The sequence below is a fragment of the Triturus cristatus genome, chromosome 1_1, assembly GCF_964204655.1.
Source record: "Triturus cristatus chromosome 1_1, aTriCri1.1, whole genome shotgun sequence".
In the NCBI taxonomy this organism is placed as follows: domain Eukaryota; kingdom Metazoa; phylum Chordata; class Amphibia; order Caudata; family Salamandridae; genus Triturus; species Triturus cristatus.
In genome coordinates, this window is record NC_140579.1 from 613,024,896 (window position 1) to 613,044,952 (window position 20,057).

Below are 20,057 nucleotides of genomic sequence, written 5' to 3' on the forward strand. Positions count from 1 at the left end.
CATAAGTCTCACCCCGAATCTGCACACAGGAGGAATAGAAGCGCTGGACAATGTGGGGGTACCTTATTACCTATAGAAGGGAAATTCTTTTACATTATATACATTATATACATCAGTACCTATAGAATCCTAACTTTAACATCAAGGCACTCCACCACTTGGTCGATGGACCAATTAGTTGGACTGGTTGATGGTGATTTAGAACCAGCTAAAACACATTAAAGCTTCGAAACTTTTGATTCATCAATACCTTATTAAAAGAATCACAAACTCAATTTTCTGTTAATCAATGTTTAGTTTATCTAATTAATTCACTTTCATTGGCATAGTCAGCATTTTAATTAACCAGAATTTTCAATGAATGTTTGGCACAATTTGACATACAATCCTATTTACCTAAATTTTGATACCGGTGACCATTTCCCGGAACCAGTCAGTCCTGCATAAATCAATAATCCCTTCTGGTCAAATCGTCCAGTCAAATGCAGGTTAAGACCCAAATAAGTCAGAGAAAAGTTCCTTCACTCGGCACGACACAGTCCCAAAGGTAGCCAAAGGACCAGGTAATCGTGCTAGCAAATCGACCCTCCTCACCATCAGTCACCGACGGAAATTTGGAACGCACTTACACTTACCCTTTCCTACAGTTCCCCTTATATAATAAATTCTAGGATAATATGCAACATTTTCTAGAAGTAGAAAGTTCTGATTGGCTAAACCCTTAAAATTTTGAAATATTGAATTCCGTTCCCAGGTTTTCTTGGTTCTCAGGGAATTGAACATGTCATCCTTAATTTGTATTCTTTTGTCCAGTTCGCATGTGAAAAGTTCCGAAGTAACAACATGTAGACCTCTGGTTACAGGTCACCATTGTATTTTCAGCCATTCACACTTGCTTTGTCTTGGCAATCCTCCACGTTCCTATCCTTGACAAGGAACACGTAGTCTCGTGGTTGGAGGTCGCCTGGAGATCTTCAGAGCAATCCGAGTCTGCGCCTTAGACATCGCGCCCAAATGACGGTGGCCACTTCCGAACTCCATTTTGAATATCGCGGCCTAGTAGGCCCGAATGCCAATTTAAGCAAAAACAAACATAAAAGTAATTAATATAAGGAAATGAGAATTTCTAATGTTTAAACCCACACTAATCCCAATATATATTAATATTTTCGTAGCTTATAGCAACATTTAAAGCAATAATACTCACCTTTCCGCAATACCAGGAGCACAAACCATTACAAAAGCAACACAAATCATGCAATTTCTATTACAACACATCCTACGGTTAATATGCATACCACAGTAAATCATTAGAATTATTAGCCATGCAATTAGCAATTTAGTCCCACGTGTAATTTGTGTTTATTATGGTGTATATATTGCTTAATAATAACACTCCAAACAGTTAATACAGGTTAATATTTAGAATAGTTACGTAATTAGTATTTTGTCATGCAAATAGAGAAGGTATACAAAATTTTGCTTTACCTGCTCCATCAAGTGTTATTAAGTTAAAAAAAGGAAGACTAGGAGAAAGTTAGTCCCTAAACAACTATTAGGCCCCTTCTAGGGCATCTGATGTCAAACACCTACCTGGTACACTTGGAATTAAGTTCAGTAATAGTCAGATTGTCATGTGTTCGACACTAGGGGTAGTGTTTCTCAGCACCGCGACATCCGCTGCAGTTTAGGGCATCATCTAAAAGCGAGTAAAACATACATTTGTAGTGAATTATGTTAAAATTATGTGCTACACGAATCCACTGACGTGCATCTCATCAGTCGTGATATGGCCACTTAATCAAAAGTTTTGTAATAATCTAATCTGGTTGGGGATTGTGAGGTTCACTAAACCACAACCCACTGGGTAAAAAGAGTCATGCCTAGATCCGCAATCCTATAAATATAGGGTCTATGTTACCCTATTGTATTAATTTACAGGGGGAATAATGTACAATAATCAGTAATAGAGTTCCTGATAAGCCTAGACCCCCTTAGAAAGTCGATAATCATTGAGCGCCTACCTGGTATAATGTAGATGTATGTGTAATCGCGTTCTAGTTATAGGTAGGTTCAAGGCTCCTAATCAATTGTCCCAAAGGTCATGTCATAGCTAGTAGTGAGAGACCCGATCATCTAAAATCAAGTAAAATATTTTAGTTTATTCATTGAATGCAAGAAGCTGCCCTCGCGCTTCTTGTCTAGAAACAAGCAAAATGGCCTATCCGTTAAACATGCAAGGCTTTCGCTCGCAGGTTTTGGCTACTACCGAAGCACTTAAGCAAATGAGCAAATGGCCTATCCGTTAAACATGCAAGGCTTTTGCCCGCAGGTTTTAGCTACTACCGAAGCACTTAAAGCATACCTTCATCATAGTCTGCACGTTGCGTCTTCAGAAAGTGGCGTCCTCGAATTGTACGGGCTGCCTCATCCCATTAAATACTAGATCTAGAACGTCCATACGTAATAGATGCGTAACATCTAAAACAAGAGATCACGTGATGCTTGTTAAAAACCAGGAAATTCAAGGGTCAGCAGCGGCGCCATCTTAAGATGTTGTGTAATGTCGAGAGAGATTATAACGGAAGGCATTTCTGCCATTCCAAAGCTCAAATGGAGGTTGGGTAGCGATTTGTAATTGCGGACAAAATCACCTTTTTACGATTGACATATCTGCCATTCTGAAATCCAAGTTGAATGTAACGATTTGTAATTAAAAGACAGGTTCACTATGTTTGGACCCGATATTGGCGGCACACCTACATTAAGGAGAAAAACACCTGCTTAGATATGGCGAAATCATACGGCCATGTGCCGAGTTAGTGGTGTTTACCTAGAGCCTACACAGTGTGAGTAAGTATAAAAAGGTGAAACGGTTAAGACCCAACCACCATTAAAGTATGGTTGAAATGTGATAGAAGACGGTCTTTGCATGTTGTACATCACAGTAATTCGCAACAGTATTCAACCTCGCATTTCTCTATACATATACTATGCGTAAAAAATAATGAAGTTCAACTAGTATGTGAAACATCACGTAGCAATACAGTCCTATTCCACAATATATTCTACAACAAGTTATAATTTACCAATTTATCTTATAAGCATTTTGTATCAGTATTTGCTAAGAGGGTAGCATAATTTAGACCTAGCGCTTAACCATAAGCATTCATTTCATACATACATTTGTTAACAGAATGACATTAGTCGACGTATGTGTAACCTTACATCGAAGTACAGTCATATTCTTCATGTTTTTCAGCACCTATAGTAGTAAATTGGCGTTTGTTTCCCTCATAAACATTATTTCAGAGCATCCTATTGGCAACACCTCATAAGGAGATAACCTAGTTTGGATGTTGTACTATCATCACATACATAGCAATAATCTCCATCTTATTTAGACACAGTGAGACATCTCATTATATTAGACACATGGAACATGTATTGTAGATTACTAATCTTTCAAAAACACTGACAGCTCCCTGTCAGTGTTAAGTCCATATTCCACTGCCCTCAGTCTATTTATCCAAGTTGCCTCCAATTTAAGTAGGCAATGTGTTCTATCACCTCCCCTTGGAATGTCAAAGGCAGTTTCGATCCCGTAAAATCTTACCTGGGGTATTTCTGCTGAACCATGAATAGAGTTGAAGTGAATGGCCATGGGGTACTCAGTGTTGTTATTTCTGATTGCCCTGATATGCTCTTGTAGTCTCTCTTTCATCGATCGGATCGTACTGCCAATGTAGATTTTTCCACATGGGCAGATCATACAATATACTAGAAATTTGGTGTTACAATTCATAAATGTTTTCATTTTATGTGTAGTTTGTGTATTGTACTTAAAACCTTTCTTTTTATCACATGCATATTGGCAAACATTGAAGTGTCCACATTTGTAAAAACCTACCGGGGGTGTCCCTATCCAATGTGAAGACTTCTTGTTGCGGTTGGGATTATAGAAGCTGGGACAGAGGACATTTCGTAATTTTTGTCCACGTTTGAAAATAATGCTTGGTTTAATTGGTAAGACTTCACTTATAATTGGATCCACGTGTAATACATGCCAGTGTTTCTTCAAGATTTTATACAGCACATGGCTCGCAGAATTATATGGTGTAATCAATCTTTAAATTTTGTCCCCCGTTTCGTTTTAGATGGATTTCTCAATAGTTTGGATCGATCGAGTCTCAAGGATTTCATTTTGGCTACATTGAGAACTTTTTGATCATAACCTCTGGAACTAAATCTAGCAATGGCATGTTCCAATTCCTCCTGGAACTTGTCACTCTCACTGCAGTTGCGTCTTATACGGGTCAAATCACCAAGTGGAAGGGATGCCACCTGGGACGCGCTGTGTCTGCGTGCAACACCAAGTTGCACGCTGTCGGTTTCCTAAATAAAATGGACAGGATGGAGCCCCCTTTGCAGTACAGTTTTCTTTTTTTAAACAATTTTTATTTACAACAAAAATAGCATCAGTGCATAGCATTTTACAGTCATTATGAAGTGTCCAAAACACAGGCATCATCACACATCGTCCAGTGGCGAGAAATTAAGTCAGCACTGCCTCCGAAAGGCGTCCATTCCACTTTAAAGTACATTACTTACACAGGATAAGAAATACAATGATAAAATGAAACAATAAGATCAAACGGACACGGGTATTTAGGTCGCCAGTGGGGAGGAGACAATTTCGTCTATACGCTGGGCCATCAGTGTTTGTCTCTCACGCCGCAGTTCCACAGTAGGGGAGAGGCAGATGTCACCCCTGTATTTGTTCCACTTTCCCCATTTATGGTCCCATTTCTTGGGGCATCCACGTCCCTTAAATATCGTTTTCTCAGCAATCATTGCGCTATCCATGTCTCTAGCCCAGTCACTTATCAGGGGGCTCACAGCCACCCCCCATTTCTGTGCGATGTTGCGCTTAGCGATGATCCAGCCCATTGAGGCCCACACTTGCTCTGCTTGGGAGAGGTCAGTAGCATCCCACCAGTGCTTAATTTGAGCCGGAGCTTTCCGGTGCTGAGCACCGGCACTTAATTGGTTTCCGGTGCCCGGCACCTAATTGTCGACACCACACTTAGGGCAGTCTGCCACAAGGTGGCACTGCTCATGTAATTTAGAGGGGAGAAGTATAAGAGCTGTTTAGGGAACAAAATACATTAAAAAATTACTAATACCTGCCTGCCCAGACATTCCTTTAGCTTTGGGGACCTGGAATAATCTGAACTGTCCCATTTACATGAAAGAGAGATGGTTAGTAGGTGTTTTGGCAGTGATGACAGGGGCGATGGATGGTGCAAGCTGCACTGGCCTCCTGGTCAGAGCCCTGGCACTTAATATTTTAAAAATTAAGCACTGCTTCCCACACATTTAGGAGAAAGAGTTTAGGGGATGGATTCAGGGGTTTGTCACACGTCCTGGCTATTTGCCGAGTCACCTTTTCCCAATAGTGTTGTATACAGGGGCATTCCCAGAGAATGTGTGTAAATGTGCCGATTTGGTTGCAGTGTCGGAGACAGAGTGGATCAGGATGTCTGCCCAGGCGAAACAATAGTTTGGCGTCAAAGTAAAGCCGGTGCAGGATTTTGAGCTGGATGAGGCGAAGGCGCATGGGAATTGCCACATCTTTGGGAGAGGCCAGTGCATCTCTCTATTCGTCGTCATCCATACTATCCAGGTCAGCCTCCCAACGTGTACGTAATTTCTGCATCGGATCTGCACGATTATTCACCAGTTTCTTATAGGTGAGGGAGCTGGCCTTGTGGTCCATTGGATCTAACAACAGCCGGTCTTCCAATGGGGAGGAGTCAGGGAGAGTGGTTCCCCTCGGTAGGGCCATTGAAATAGCGTGGCTAATTTGGAGATATCGGAAGGTCTCTGAGGGTGCAAGTTGATATTTATTCTGGAGGTCGGCAAACGTGGCCAATTGCCCTTTCACCCACATGTCCCCAACTGTGGAAATCCCGATTGTGTCACATTTGTCAAACCCAGGGCAGTTTCTCAGGCGACCCAAGAGCTCGGGCTCCCAGAGAGGAGTTGCTTTAGTTAGCCGGTTGTGCCATCCCATGTTACTCGTGAGTCCATGCCACACCTCGACCGTGCGGGCAGTGGGGCCAGTCAAGTTAAGTTTATGGGGATTGGTATAGAGCGCCCTGTTATAGCCCCCCTGCCTCATGAGCCAATGATCATTGCGAAACTTGGGATCGTTGTATGGACCGAATACCCATCTATTGATCAGAGCCAGTTGGGAAGCTTGGTAGTAGAGTCTTAAATCAGGTAACCCTAAACCCCAGTCGTACCACCCCATGGTGAGTTTGTTCATAGCAATACGTGGCGGGCGGTCCACCCACAGTAGTCCCCGCACCACACCGTTGATTTGGGAAGAATATGAGTCCGGGATAGGGTTAGGAGCATTTTGCAACGCATAGAGGAAGCGCGGGAGCGCAAGCATCTTAAACAGGGACGCCCGTCCCAAGATAGTGAGAGGGAGAGATTGCCAATGTCGGGCGTCTAACCTTAGACGTTGCAGGGGCCCCAGCAAGTGGCGCTCAAAAAAAGTATTAACATCGGAAGTGACTAAGATGCCCAGGTACCGAAAGTCTTGGGTCGCCACCGGAAACTCATAGCCTCACGGGTTGGATGGGGGCTCGCCCCACAGGACATACAGCTGGGATTTGGACCAGTTAATCCGGTACCCCGAGTGTGCATCAAATATATGAAAAATATGGAGTACCCTCCTCAGTGAGCGGGCTGGAGAGGCCAAATAAAGTAAAATATCATCCGCGTAGAGCGAAATGCGGTCTTCATGGTCATTCGACCATTCGAGTACCCTTATTTCTGGATCTCCCCTGATCCAAAGGGCTAGGGGCTCCAGCACCAAGGCGAAAAGAAGTGGGGACAACGGACACCCCTGCCTCGTACCCCGTCAGAGGGGGACAGTAGCGGATCGATGGTTGTTCACGGTGACGTGAGCTGTGAGTTGCGTGTATAAGAGCCTAATCCATCCAATCAGTCTGTGTCCGAACCCCACACGAGTCAACACTGCAAAGAGAAAATCACACTCGATGGTATCAAATGCCATAGTAAAAACCAAAGGAAATGATGGACGGAGTGTTGAACATTGCAAGCACTCACCCCCAGTCAACTGATCTGGGTTTAATCCATCACTGTTCTTTAGCCCACTCTGCCACCCCAGTTCAGACATGGCCATATGCAAATCAGTCTGACCCTGTGCCTCATGGGAACAGTCCAGCCCGAACTGCCAAACCATGTCTTCCCTGGACCGGAAACAAGCTTCCTAGGACCGGTTTCTGGCATTTCAGCCGTCTTCAGCCAGGCTTGCTTGAATCCAGTGGCAAAGTGGGCAAGGGACTCACGTCTGAGCATACCCTGCCAACTTATGGCGAAAAAGCAAAAACCAAAGGAAATGATGGACGGAGTGTTGAACATTGCAAGCACTCACCCCCAGTCAACTGATCTGGGTTTAATCCATCACCTTTCTTTAGCCCACTCTGCCACCCCAGTTCAGACATGGCCATATGCAAATCAGTCTGACCCTGTGCCTCATGGGAACAGTCAAGCCCGAACTGCCAAGCCATGTCTTCCCTGGACCGGAAACAAGCTACCTAGGACCGGTTTCTGGCATTTCAGCCGTCTTCAGCCAGGCTTGCTTGAGGGGCAGCTCGTGAATCAGAAGGCGGCCCCGTGGGAGTCCGAGGCCAGGTCTTTGGCAAACCCCCTCTTCCAGGATTTCAGCCTCCCCTCGTACAGTCTCCTGATAGGTGGTGTAGCGCATGCGGTGACAGACTCCACTAGTTGGGGCCGCGGGAAGAGTCCCGTCCAAGCGCGTGCCCCTTCGATGGCGTAGATGCGGGGCCGCGCAGAGCAGTGGTGATTCGGTCCTCACCTCGATCTTCAGCGGAATGCAGCCAGGATATTAGGAACGTCCAGTCAGTTCTACTGGCCCATTCGCCGGCCAGGCCTCAGCCGCGATGTCTCGTAAACACACCTGTGCCGCTTCCGCCCGGCCGCTTCAGATGGGGCCGGTGTATGGAGCCTCCCTCGCACCGCAGTCTCGATCGGCCCCGAAGTTTGCTAGCGTCTCGGGCGGCAGCCACAGCAGTCCGGGAGCCCTCTGGAACGATGATCCGGCCGGGGCAAATCAGTGTAAAACGGATAGATCGGGAGTGGCGCAACGGAGCTTGGCTACCGTGCGGCCATTCCCGTCGGCAGTTAGCCACCCCCCCTGCAGTACAGTTTTAAATCCAAAAAGGAGATCTCCTTATTGTTCTGTTCATGGGTAAAGGTGATGTTACAGTTGTTGGAATTGAGAAAGGTACAAAATTCCTGAAATAGATCACTATCTGCTGTCCAAATCATCAGAATATCATCTATGTACCTTCCCCAATATAATACATGTTCCATCAAGGGTGCGGGACATTTGGACCAGATGTACATATTTCTAACCATCCCATGAAAACGTTTGCTATAGAAGGGGAGAATTTCGATCCCATAGCAACACCTTGGTGTTGCTTATACCAGGTGCCATTATGTATAAAAACATTATTTTCCAGGACTAAGATGATCATTTCTAGTAGCATCTCCGTATGCTCCCAGAGCGAGGCATCCCTACTTGCTAAATAGTGTCTTACTGCCTCTAGCCCCAAATCTATGGGTATCGAAGTATACAAGGAAGCAATGTCTAGTGTGACAAAACAGCATTCCTCCGTCCATGCAAAGTCACTCAACTGATTAAGCAGGTCCTTAGTGTCTAAAACAAATGAAGGTAGGTTTTTTTAGCAGAGGTTATAAGAGTTGGTCTATATACTCTGAGATATGCTCCGTAGACGAACCAATTCCTGAAATAATCGGTCTTCCTGAAGGATAGGCTCCGGGCTTGTGGATCTTTGGTAAAACATACAAGCATGCAGCCACTGGGTTTTGAACAAAAAGATACTTGTATTCCAAATTGTTAATAAGCCCCTGTTCTTTCCATTTCTTTAGATTTTTCTTGATTTTCACAGTGATGTCTTTCATGGGATTGGATGCTAGTTTGACATAAGCATTGGTGTCTAAAAGTTGTTGATCAATTTCTGCTAGATAGTCATATGTGTCCATCAGCACAAGGTTTACCCCTTTGTCTGCTTCCTTCACAATTACTTCGGGAGGCTGTTTTAGATTTTGTAGTGCTCTTCTTTCCCCCCCTTGTGAGGTTGTCAATCTTGTTTAGGTGCTGGAAAGAAAACGAATCCTCCCATTGAAAAAGGTCAGTTGTTACTAGACGGTAGAAGGTATCAACAACATTGTCATTTCCTAGTACCGGTTGGAATGTCGAATTGGGCTTAAGGCCACTGTCTAGACCCAGATTTGTAGATATATTCAAATCTTGCATTCATTGTGCCATTGAAGGAACATTGTTTTCATCTTCTGTAAGCAAAACTAATGTTCTTATGTTGTATAATTCTTGGATGGTCCTATTGCAACATGTTGTTATACCCGGATCTTGTGGTGTGACATATTTAGGATTTAATGCAAATAATTTTTTAAGTTTCATTTTACGAACAAATTTGAACATATCGATATCAAAAACAACCAAAGGTGATGGACTTAAATAGTAGCACCTCACTTTTAATAATGCTGCTGCCTTATCTGGCTGTTAGTGCACAATAACTCCAGCACCATTCACCTAGTGGTGCCTCAGAAAAAAATCTGACAATTTATTCACAACAAATGGAGGTGCACTGAACATAAAATAGAGAGTCCAAAGTGTTTTTCTGTTTCTTTGTTTGACTTTTATTTCATAGCTGATAAAAACACAACAACAGCCAACGCGTTTCGTTCCTTTAAAGACAAATTTTAACGGAACTTCTTCAGGGCTCAAAATGACAGCAAGTCAAGTATAGGCTTTTTATTTGATGATTGGTAAATAAGAGATAGACAGCAAGTCCCACTTTAGGACATCCAAAATATCAAAATTAATCTTAGTCGGTCACAGAAGGTTTAAATATGTCTAGAGAACCAGTGGTTCAAATGAAAGATGAAAAGGTCCAATATAATGGTGGCTATCAGATTTCTTAGTAAACATCTGTACAGTAGCTTCAAATGGTTGTGTAAGGCGGAAAGTCTTAATTTGCAAAGGTGGACGCTCAATTTATAAACAGCGAATTTTGAACATATCGACATGTATTTGGGTAAAATTTGGCCCAGAAATTGGACAAAAGTTCAGGCCTTTTGATAACAGTTTTATTTCGTCCTCGTTGGGTACATACTTTGATAAATTATATACATCATTGTTTACAAAGCATCCATACCCCAACATACCCTCCATTTTCATTTTTTCTGAGTCTTGGAGCTGGTCAGGTATCCTTCCTTGCCGGTTTCTGCCTGATCTATTGTATCCCCTCCTGGTCTTTTTCTTGAATTCTGTCTTTTGTTGTATTCGGCCTTTGTCCCCTTTCGGTACTGTTCCACTTCCAATAAAAAAGAAGTGGAAGTTGGCATTGCTGTAGTACTACCCATATTGACACTAGTGCTAGGTCCCTCACTCGTTTCGCTTCTTATGCTTGATAGGTCTGATTCAGTGTTGGAGACCACACTGTTAAGAGCATTGTTTAGATCTTTCTGTGTGTTCAATTGAATGTTGTCAAATTTTCGCGTGAAAGTAAATACTCTCCCTGCACTATAATCATTGGCATCCCTTCTCAGTTTTTTTGATTTCTTATCCTTTAGATATATTTGGTGCTTCATGAGCACGTCTTCCAAGATTTTATAGTTTTTTTCTTTGACCTCAGTAAGGATTGGTTTATTGATTTCCTCTTCAAGTGATTGAATTCCTACTAGTAGTTGTTCACGCTTTTTCTGAATGTTTAATCAAAATGGACATCATTCCATAGGATGAGCTAAATAGTAAATCCTCCCACTCTAATAACAGATCCTCCCCAAGATCGTCAAATGACGGGAAGATAATAATCCTCAATCCCCGCGGGACCTGTTTCATGTCAATGTATTTCCTCAGAATGGTGGCATCCCACCATTTAGAGGATACTTGCTTGCGTAGTCTTTCTAATTTCTGGAATTTCACCTTTAAACCTTCCTCATTGGTGGAGGAAGGCATTGCATTTACATTGTGTTTATTTTGAAAAAGTTCTTGGAACAGTCTGAGCCTGTCATCTTTAAAGCTGGCCATAGTTGGTTATTCTTATATCTACTGATTATAGAAGGGGATAATGGAGTGCACAACGGTACCACTCAAAAGTGAATTATAGAAGAAGAAATGGCAGTGGTTATAGGAAAAAGTCAGCACCTCCGTCACAGTCTTATCCCAGTGATATAGCAATATACACTTTCTAGGTGTGCTCTATGTAGAACACCGTGCCATTTATCTGTGTTCATCCTATATACAGAAAAGAAAGATCTTTCCCATATATACTATAAGCATATATAAATTACAGAGCACAACCACTTGTATGTCTTTTGTCTGACTTAGTAGTCAGTATGGTTTTAATAAACCCAAATTTAAATACAATATACGTAAAAGTTCATAGAAAACAATTGTCAATAAGTTAGAAAGTCCGTAGGAGTCTTGATGTAGTTGACTCGAAGTGCAAGTTGGAAGAGCAGACAGCCGACACATGTTTTGTCGTTTGATACGACTTTTTCAAGGCTGTAGAAACAATGTACAAGTGTTTGACTTTCTATCAAAAGCATCCAAATTTAAAGGGTGCAAGACTTAATACAATTATGTCGACATAGAACAGTGAAACATCTTGTCACTGACCAGCTGAAGCGTGTCATGTTTGGACTATAAACAATATATTGTTGAAATAACTGCATTTCAGAGTGTTACCATCACCTTGCCGCCAACATCGGGTACAAACATAGTGAACCTGTCTTTTAATTACAAATCGTTACATTCAACTTGGATTTCAGAATGGCAGATATGTCAATCGTAATAAGGTGATTTTGTCCACAATTACAAATCGCTACTCAACCTCCATTTGAGCTTTGGAATGGCAGAAATGCCTTCTGTTATAATCTCGCTCCCTATTTCTCGACATTACACAACATCTTAAGATGGCGCCGCTGCTGACCCTTGAATTTCCTTGTTTTTTACAAGAATCACGTGATCGCTTGTTACACATCTATTACGTATGGACGTTCTAAATCTAGTATTTATTGGGATGAGGCAGCCTGTACAATTCGAGGACGCCACTTCCTGAAGACACGACGTGCAGAGTATGATGAAGGTATGCTTTAAGTGCTTCGGTAGCAGCTAAAAACTGCAGGCAAAAGCCTTACATGTTTAACGGATAAGCCATTTGCTTATTTGCTTAAGTGCTTCGGTAGTAGCCAAAACCTGCGGGCGAAAGCCTTGCATGTTTAACTGATAGACCATTTGTTCCTTTGGTTGTTTCTACACAAGAAACGCGAGGGCAGCTTCTTGCATTCAATGAGTATACTAACTAATATTTTATTTAATTTTAGATGATCGGATCTCTCACTACCAGATGATATGACCTTTGGGACAATTGATTACGAGCCTTGAATTTACCTATAACTAGATCACAATTGCGCATAGGTAGGCACTCAATGATTATCGACTTTCTAAGGGGGTCTAGGCTTATCAGGAACTCTAATACTGATTATTGTACATTATTTCCCCTGTAAATTAATACAATAGGGTAACATGGACCCTATATTTATAGGATTGCGTATATAGGCATGACTCTTTTTACCCGGTGGGATGTGGTTTAGTGAACCTCACAATCCCCAACCAGATTAGATTATTATAAAACCTTTGATTAAGTGGCCATATCACGACTGATGAGATGCACGTCAGTGGATTCATGTAGCACATAATTTTAACATAATTTAATACAAATGTATGTTTTACTCGCTTTTAGATGATGCCCTAAACTGCAGCGGACGTGGCGGCGCATAGAAACACTACCCCTAGTGTCGAACACATGACAATCTGACAATTACTGAACTTAATTCCAAGTGTACCAGGTAGGCGTTTCACATCAGATGCCCTAGAAGGGGCCCCAATAGTTGTTTAGGGCCTAACTTTTCCTTGTCTTCCTTTTTTTAACTTAATAACACTGTCAACCATTACTTGTGTGTTTATACTAGTTTTGCAACGCCTGTTGGATATCTCCATACTTTTTTCTGTGGTATATCTGAACCTCTTGATTGAATTGGTTCTATTTTGGATTCCGCAGAATACGGGTATTTACTGAATATCTCGCTTCGGATGCACCATACTTAAAGAGGATCGTTGGTGTTTTTTGAATGATCCAAGGTATGTCACGCCCTATGCCTGCGGCGGGTAAATATAACTCCTGTTTTTGAGGTGACATCCTCTGACAAAGAGTTTTTAACAATACTATTGAGGAGTCAGTCCCTATTTTGCGCGCATCAAACATTACGTATAAGATCAGTATGCATTTGTGACAATGCCTCACTTTTTATTGTGATAGTCAGCTGTTATGCAATATAACTTGAAATCTTTGCTCTAACTCAGTGCATTGAAGATATCTAGAAACCTCCATGGGGTCTCCCAGAAGAACATTTCGAGCCTCTGTTAGGAATATTTGTGAGGTAATTTTCTCAATAATTTGCTTAGTCTCTTTCTTTCTCAAGTTAAGCACGGGTGGACCTTTTCTGGTCAATAGACTTCACATAATTAGTGTCTAATCACAATGATGTTTGAACTAATCTTGTAGGGATACACATCTTTTGTGGAACTCGAGACGTTTGGTCAATTATGATCTTGTTTTTACTTTCTATACTTCCCCACTCTGTCTGTTTCATATTACTTTATTTTTCCTACTTTCTTCTTAAAAAACGCTCATACCATTTGTGCTTTACGGATGGTGGGTGGTAGACTCTGATCTTTCACAAAGGTGATGGTAACACTCTGAAATGTGGTTGTTATTTCAACAATATATTGTGTATAGTCCCAGCATGACACGCTTCAGCTGGTCATTGACTAGATGTTTTACTGTTCTATGTCGACATAATTTTTTTAAGTCTTGCACCCTTTAAATTTGGATGCTTTTGATAGAAAGTCTTGTACATTGTTTCTACAGCCTTGAAAAAGTCGTATCAAACGACGAAACACGTCTCGGCTGTCTGCTCTTCCAACTTGCACTTCGAGTCAACTACATCAAGACTCCTATGGACTTTCTAACTAATTGACAATTGTTTTGTCTGAACTTTTACGTATCTTGTATTTAAATTTGGGTTTATTAAAACCATACTGTGAGAAGTTGGCCTGGTATATGATGCTCACTAGTTAAAGTGATCACCTTGTACCATGCCAAGCAACCCTTTTGGTGTGGTTGTAAGTCAACCTTTTCGGACTAGCTGCCCTAGTGGTAGCGTAGGCTAAGCAGTCTTTGAGGCTAAACTTGTGAAGCGTGTTAAGCCAGCTGTTTTACCAAATGCAACCCCCTTTTATACCAATGAAAGGACACCACACAGATATATATTCAAAATATATATGTATTTATTTCTCAAAGTAACCCCTAGTCTCTTTATGAGCACAGGAGCACAAATCGTCAAACAAGATTACAGTAGAATACACAGAAGTTTGCACTTTATATGGATAGGCCCTGGTGGCCGCTCAAACCATATACTAAAATAGTGGTATAAGTACCACGAACAGAAAAGGGAAAAGGCCTAGGGCCTCTAGAATCGCTGGGCCTACAAGGAGCTAACTTCAGTTAGTGACCAGGAGGTCCACGGGTGGCGTGTGCAGAGCAAATAGTCACACGCGTGCTCCCATAGGTTTCAATGGGTGCGTAAAAAGTACAAAGTTACTGCAAAGAGGATCTTCCGGATGGACTAGGAACTCAAGATTTGGAACACAGGCACTAGAGATGTATTACTACACTTGGGCACAGGTGTGCCAGCTTTACCTCACCCACAGGAAGCGGGTGCATAGGCCTCGAAGTGCGTCGGGTTTCTTCTATCTGTTCCGTGGAGCTTGAAGACAAAGATGCTGCAGGCGGTCGGTACGGGAGAGATGCAGTGGATCCAAGAGTGGATCGGAGATGTTGAAGACCTGTAAGCAGAGGGGACAGTGTTCACAGCCACTAGCCAGTGACCGGCGTGGCACCAGGTGGGTACCAGGCAATGTCGGGTGCAAACAGGAAGAAAGGTGTAGCTTGTCTCTGCAGCCACGTGGTCCCTGGAGATCGACGACGTCCAGGAGTCGGTTCACGAGCTGTCCCACGCAGGCTCTCGCTGTCGGCGGTGTCGGCGACTTGATCGAAGCAAACAAGCCTTGGCAAAAGCAATTGTTGTAGGAGATGAAATAAGCTGATGGTTCTGACCAGCAAGGTCAGAAGGACTGCTCCTTTGGAGGGGAGCAAGGGCCAGTCTGGAGCAACCAGACCAGCGGTGTATTTCGTAGAGTTCGTCGCCAAGATGGCTACTAGCCAGCGGGCCAGCAACCGGTTAGGCGCGTCGAGTGGCAAAATGCAGAAGGGCCCCACGCAGATCGTGGAGATGCTGGAGGGCTCACCTTTGGTGCAGATGCTGCTCGGGTGTTGGGCTTCTCAGATCCCAAAGCACAACTTGGAGGGAGCCTCGGTTGTTGCACTTGTCAGCTTGTCGTGGTCGTTTCAAGATGGATGGCTCCACGTGTCTCGGTGCCTCCACGGGTCTCCTCTTTTCAGGGACTGTGGATCGGGCGGTGAGAGGTCTGGAGGTCCAGGTCTTGTCAGTCTCTGGGCTCGGGCTCCGGCGGGAGGCGGCGGCAAAGCAGACGTTGATTCGCTGGATGGTGCTTGCGTTAGCAAGGTGGTCACTCCCTGACCACAGGGGAGATTGGCTTCAGTCCTCTGTGCAGCAGAGCGTCGAAGTTCCCGTCTTCTTCTTAGTTTCAAGTTGATTCCAGGATGTCTGAAGTCTTAGGACACAGCTCCTACCTTTAAGCGGATTCTAGGGGCCGGACTACCTGCTAGGTCCCTCCCTATGGGTGGGACCAGGAAGGGGGGTGGTTACACCCCCAATCCTTTGTCCAGCTCGCCCCAGGCCCGGGACTGGTGTGCCCCAGGACCGGTTTGAACTGGCATATGCACCGAGGCTCCTTGTGAGCCACAGGCATGTCTGGTTTCTTTCAAGCCCTACCTGACCAATACACAAAATCCTGTCTGGGGTGGTGCACGCACCTCCCCTGGCAGGAAACCCTTTGTCCACACCTCCCAAGCTGGAAGGACTCCCAGCAGCAGGAGGGCAGACTTGTGTCTGTGGTGGCAGCATCCATTTTGTGGAGCTGAGGCTATGTCTGATTTTACCCGGGTTTCAGGTACTGTACATGTCGTGTCCCTCTAGAAGGGTGGAATGCTAACCCCGTCGCCAGAATTGGCGAGGGGTTAGTATTCCAATTTGTATGACACCTTACTCGACATGTTTTGATAAAGCCAAACCAAAGATAGCATTTAACCGCGAGGTTCATAATGCACTTAAGAGTATATGGTATGACGATATCTGGAAACAGTAGAAGGAAGTTGTTCCGACCACTGCAGACAGGCTCACCTCATGCCAGAGCACCATCTCACATGGAACCACGCACTCTGCCTTCAGGATTGTTAAGGCCTGCCATAGGAGTGACTTATAGGTTACCAGGTGTCCCATTTAAGGTTAGGTATAGGTATACTACGCCTAAGTAAGAGGTGATTACACCAACCTGCCTCTGCTGAGCTCAGAGAACTCTTACAGAATGATGAGAATCAGAGAGAACTCAAGAAAGCTTCCCAGTTAGCCCCCTTAGGGTCAGGAACAGGAGGCCCCCCTTCTGAAGATGCTACAGAGGTACCCAGTTCCAATAGCCATCCCTTAGATGAGAATCATACTACAGGGGAGGAAAGTGGTGAGGATACAGAAAGTAGTGATGATGAAGGGAGAACTAGCCCAGTGCCAAGTGTTATACTTGGCCCAGCTAAACTAAGGCTATTGGGGATTGACAGTGGGTTTACCCCATTGGATCTCCCCAGTGGACTTAACACAGGGCTTGGGAGGCAAAGGAATCGCTCAGGTGACTCCAATGCTTCTCATGGCTCTGTAATTTATATATTAGTTTTGACATATGTTTCCAAGCTGTGATATAGCAAGGTGTGCCTGCAACTGTCCTTCTTGTGCCTGGTGTGTAAACATTGAAAAAAATGGCTGCACTTTACCAGCAACAAAATGCCGTTTTCTAGCTTAATCTCCAAAACAGCTGTTTTGAAATCTTTGGCTATAAAGACCTCAGTAACTACAATTTTATTCAAGAATTTTGTAGATAAATTCTATATTTTGAAATAATATAGGTAGATCATATGACATGTACAAAGTGTTTATTGTGTACATGCTTATGTGTGTTGTAAGTATATTCACTAAATAGAATAGAAATAGCCTTTGTCACAAGAAATAGAAATCCCCCAAATATTTAAGTTGAATGAACATTAAAGTTGCAATGGAAAGCCTAAAAAACACAACACGAAATTGGCCAGTTGTGGGGAGCAGCACAAGCATTACCCGCCCCATGTACTGCCTAAGGTAACAAATTACATCAACAACGTTATCAGAAATGGCATTACACTTCAGCTGTGACAAATGCCCTTCTGCAATCTCAAATTCACTCCCTGGAAGTGCCACTGCATTGGATGCACTGCAGCAAAATCGCAACTTCTGACTATACTGCAAAAGTGGGGAAATGATTTGACACTTTTCTAACTCGGCCTGGATATCCCTGTGCTATTTCAAAGTTTAACAAGCATTAAAAATGCAATGGGTCTCGCCTTTTATTAAGTTAAAGCCATTTGCTTTGCTATACAATACCATTAGCAAAGCAAATGGCTTTAACTTAATTAAAAATGTCAACTCCCTTACGGCCCCCCAGTGAGGAGCTGATATGGCACAAGTCAACTGGAGCTTAACCCTACAGAGAGTGGCTTTCCAGCTTGTGTGAAGAGGAGGATTTGCACAGCCGACATATATTATTGGCGGAGGGGATTTGGCCGGCGGGGGGTTTGGATCAAATTGTAGTCAAACTCATTCTGTCTAGGATGGATTCGTTCGGCTTGAAGATTTACTAATGCCAAGCATTTACAATGCAATAGGTCTCGCACTGACATTATTTTGAGCTATTGACATTGTAAATGACATTGGTTTTTCTTTTTTTTCTTTTGTAAAACAAATCAAACGCATTGTAATTGAATACGGCAATTGCTAAATAAAAGTTTAAATGTGAAACCTATTGCATTTACACTAGTGTACACTCAGTGCTTTGTCTGCCATAACTCCAAGGGAGGTGAAATAGCTCAGTGGGTTACTGCGCCTGCTGCAACAGCCTAGCTGTCCGCAGTTGTAAATGTAGGCCTTGGATGACCCGCTTTCGGGGACATGTTGGCGGAAGTGACTGGGTTAAATATGATGTATCCGAATTGTGCCTGATTTAGAAAGTATTTGTAAGCTGGTCTGCGTGCTTTTATGTGACTCTTTCTGTGCTTTTCTATTGGATTCCTTTGATTTTACATTGGATTCTTTCTGTTTGTGCCTGTTTCTCTTGACCATCTCTCTTATTATTTCATTGTTTTGCCTTTGTTTCTCTGTTCATAAGATATTTTTTCTGATTGTGTGTATCTCTGGCCCGTGAGATTTTTATATGGATGTTTCTTGATGAACAAGTTACTTACCTTCGGTAACGATGTATCTGTAAGAAACATTAGTTAGTTAGATTCCTCACCTTAGAATATCCCCAGGCGTCAGACTGGATCCGGAAGATTTTTCGTCAGCAATACCCCTTGCGCGTCGCTAGGCGTCGTCTGCGGCTCCGTGTCAGTCGTCGGCGTCGTGCGCCGGAATGACGTCGTCGGAGTACTTAGACGCCGCCTTCGCGCGCTGACGTCAGTTCTTGTACATAGCTTTCCGCGCCAGGAACGCAGAGCCATGCAAAGACCGACACTGGTGCCAAAAATAAAATCTAGGGGCCTGAAAAGGATAACCTTAACCCTAGATGTCAGTTCGCAGAACGGGGAGGATGGGTGGGTCGGTGAGGAATCTAACTAACTAATGTTTCTTACAGATGCATCGTTACCGAAGGTAAGTAACTTGTTCATCTGAAAGAAACACGTTAGTTAGATTCCTCACCTTAGAATAGATACCCAAGCAATACCATCCCCGGTGGTGGGTCTGCGAACCAAGATCACACCAGAAAGTCCTGGAGGACAGAACGGCCAAAGAAGCCATCCCTCCGGACTTGGCTGTCAAGACAATAATGCCTGGCAAACGTGTGTAGCGAAGCCCACGTTGCCGCCTGACAGATGTCCTGCAAAGGGACACCCCGTCCCAAAGCAGTAGTAGCCGCCGTGGCCCGAGTAAAATGGGCGCGCAGCCCAACAGGAGGGTCCTTTTTTGCCAAGGAGTAACAAATTTTGATGCACAAAACGACCCACCGAGAGATGGTCCGTTTGTGCACAGCTTTCCCCTTCTTAGCACCCACGTATCCAACGAAAAGTTGGTCGTCCACCCGGAACTGCTTTGTGCGGTCCAAATAAAAGGAGAGCGCACGTTTTGGGTCCAGACGGTGGAGCCTCTCTTCCTCTTTGGAAGGATGCGGAGGCGGAAAGAAGGTGGGCAAGGTGACAGACTGCCCAAGGTGAAATGGAGTCACCACTTTCGGAAGAAAGGAGGGACGAGGCCGAAGGACAACCTTGTCCGGATGAACAGAGAGAAAAGGAGGCTTTGAAGATAAAGCCTGGAGCTCACTCACCCGTCTAGCCGAGGTGATGGCTACCAGAAAAGCAGTCTTAAGCGTCAGCAGACGAAGAGGACAATTATGAAGAGGCTCAAAGGGAGCACACATCAGAAATGTGAGAACAAGATTCAAGTCCCACTGAGGCATTACAAAAGGGACAGGAGGGAACGTGTGAGTAATGCCTTTTAGAAAGCGTGTAACTACAGGGGACTTGAAAAGAGAAGGCTGATCAGGAAGCCGCAAGAAGGCAGAGATGGCAGCAAGATAACCTTTCAGGGTGCCCAGTGCAGAGCCCTGCCGG

The 20,057-nt window shown here is 43.7% G+C and overlaps 1 protein-coding gene across 1 annotated transcript in view; it reads left to right on the forward strand.

Moving 5' to 3' along the window:
• Positions 1 to 12,176: 12,176 nt before the first annotated feature.
• Positions 12,177 to 20,057, forward strand: part of LOC146870712 (apoptotic chromatin condensation inducer in the nucleus-like) — a 593,254-nt gene continuing 585,373 nt past the window's right edge. The window contains exons 1-4 of the mRNA XM_085643796.1: positions 12,177 to 12,254; positions 12,493 to 12,586; positions 12,912 to 13,017; positions 13,230 to 13,309. The gene's annotated coding sequence lies outside the window, so the exon portion shown is untranslated. The remainder of the gene's footprint in view (positions 12,255 to 12,492; positions 12,587 to 12,911; positions 13,018 to 13,229; positions 13,310 to 20,057) is intronic.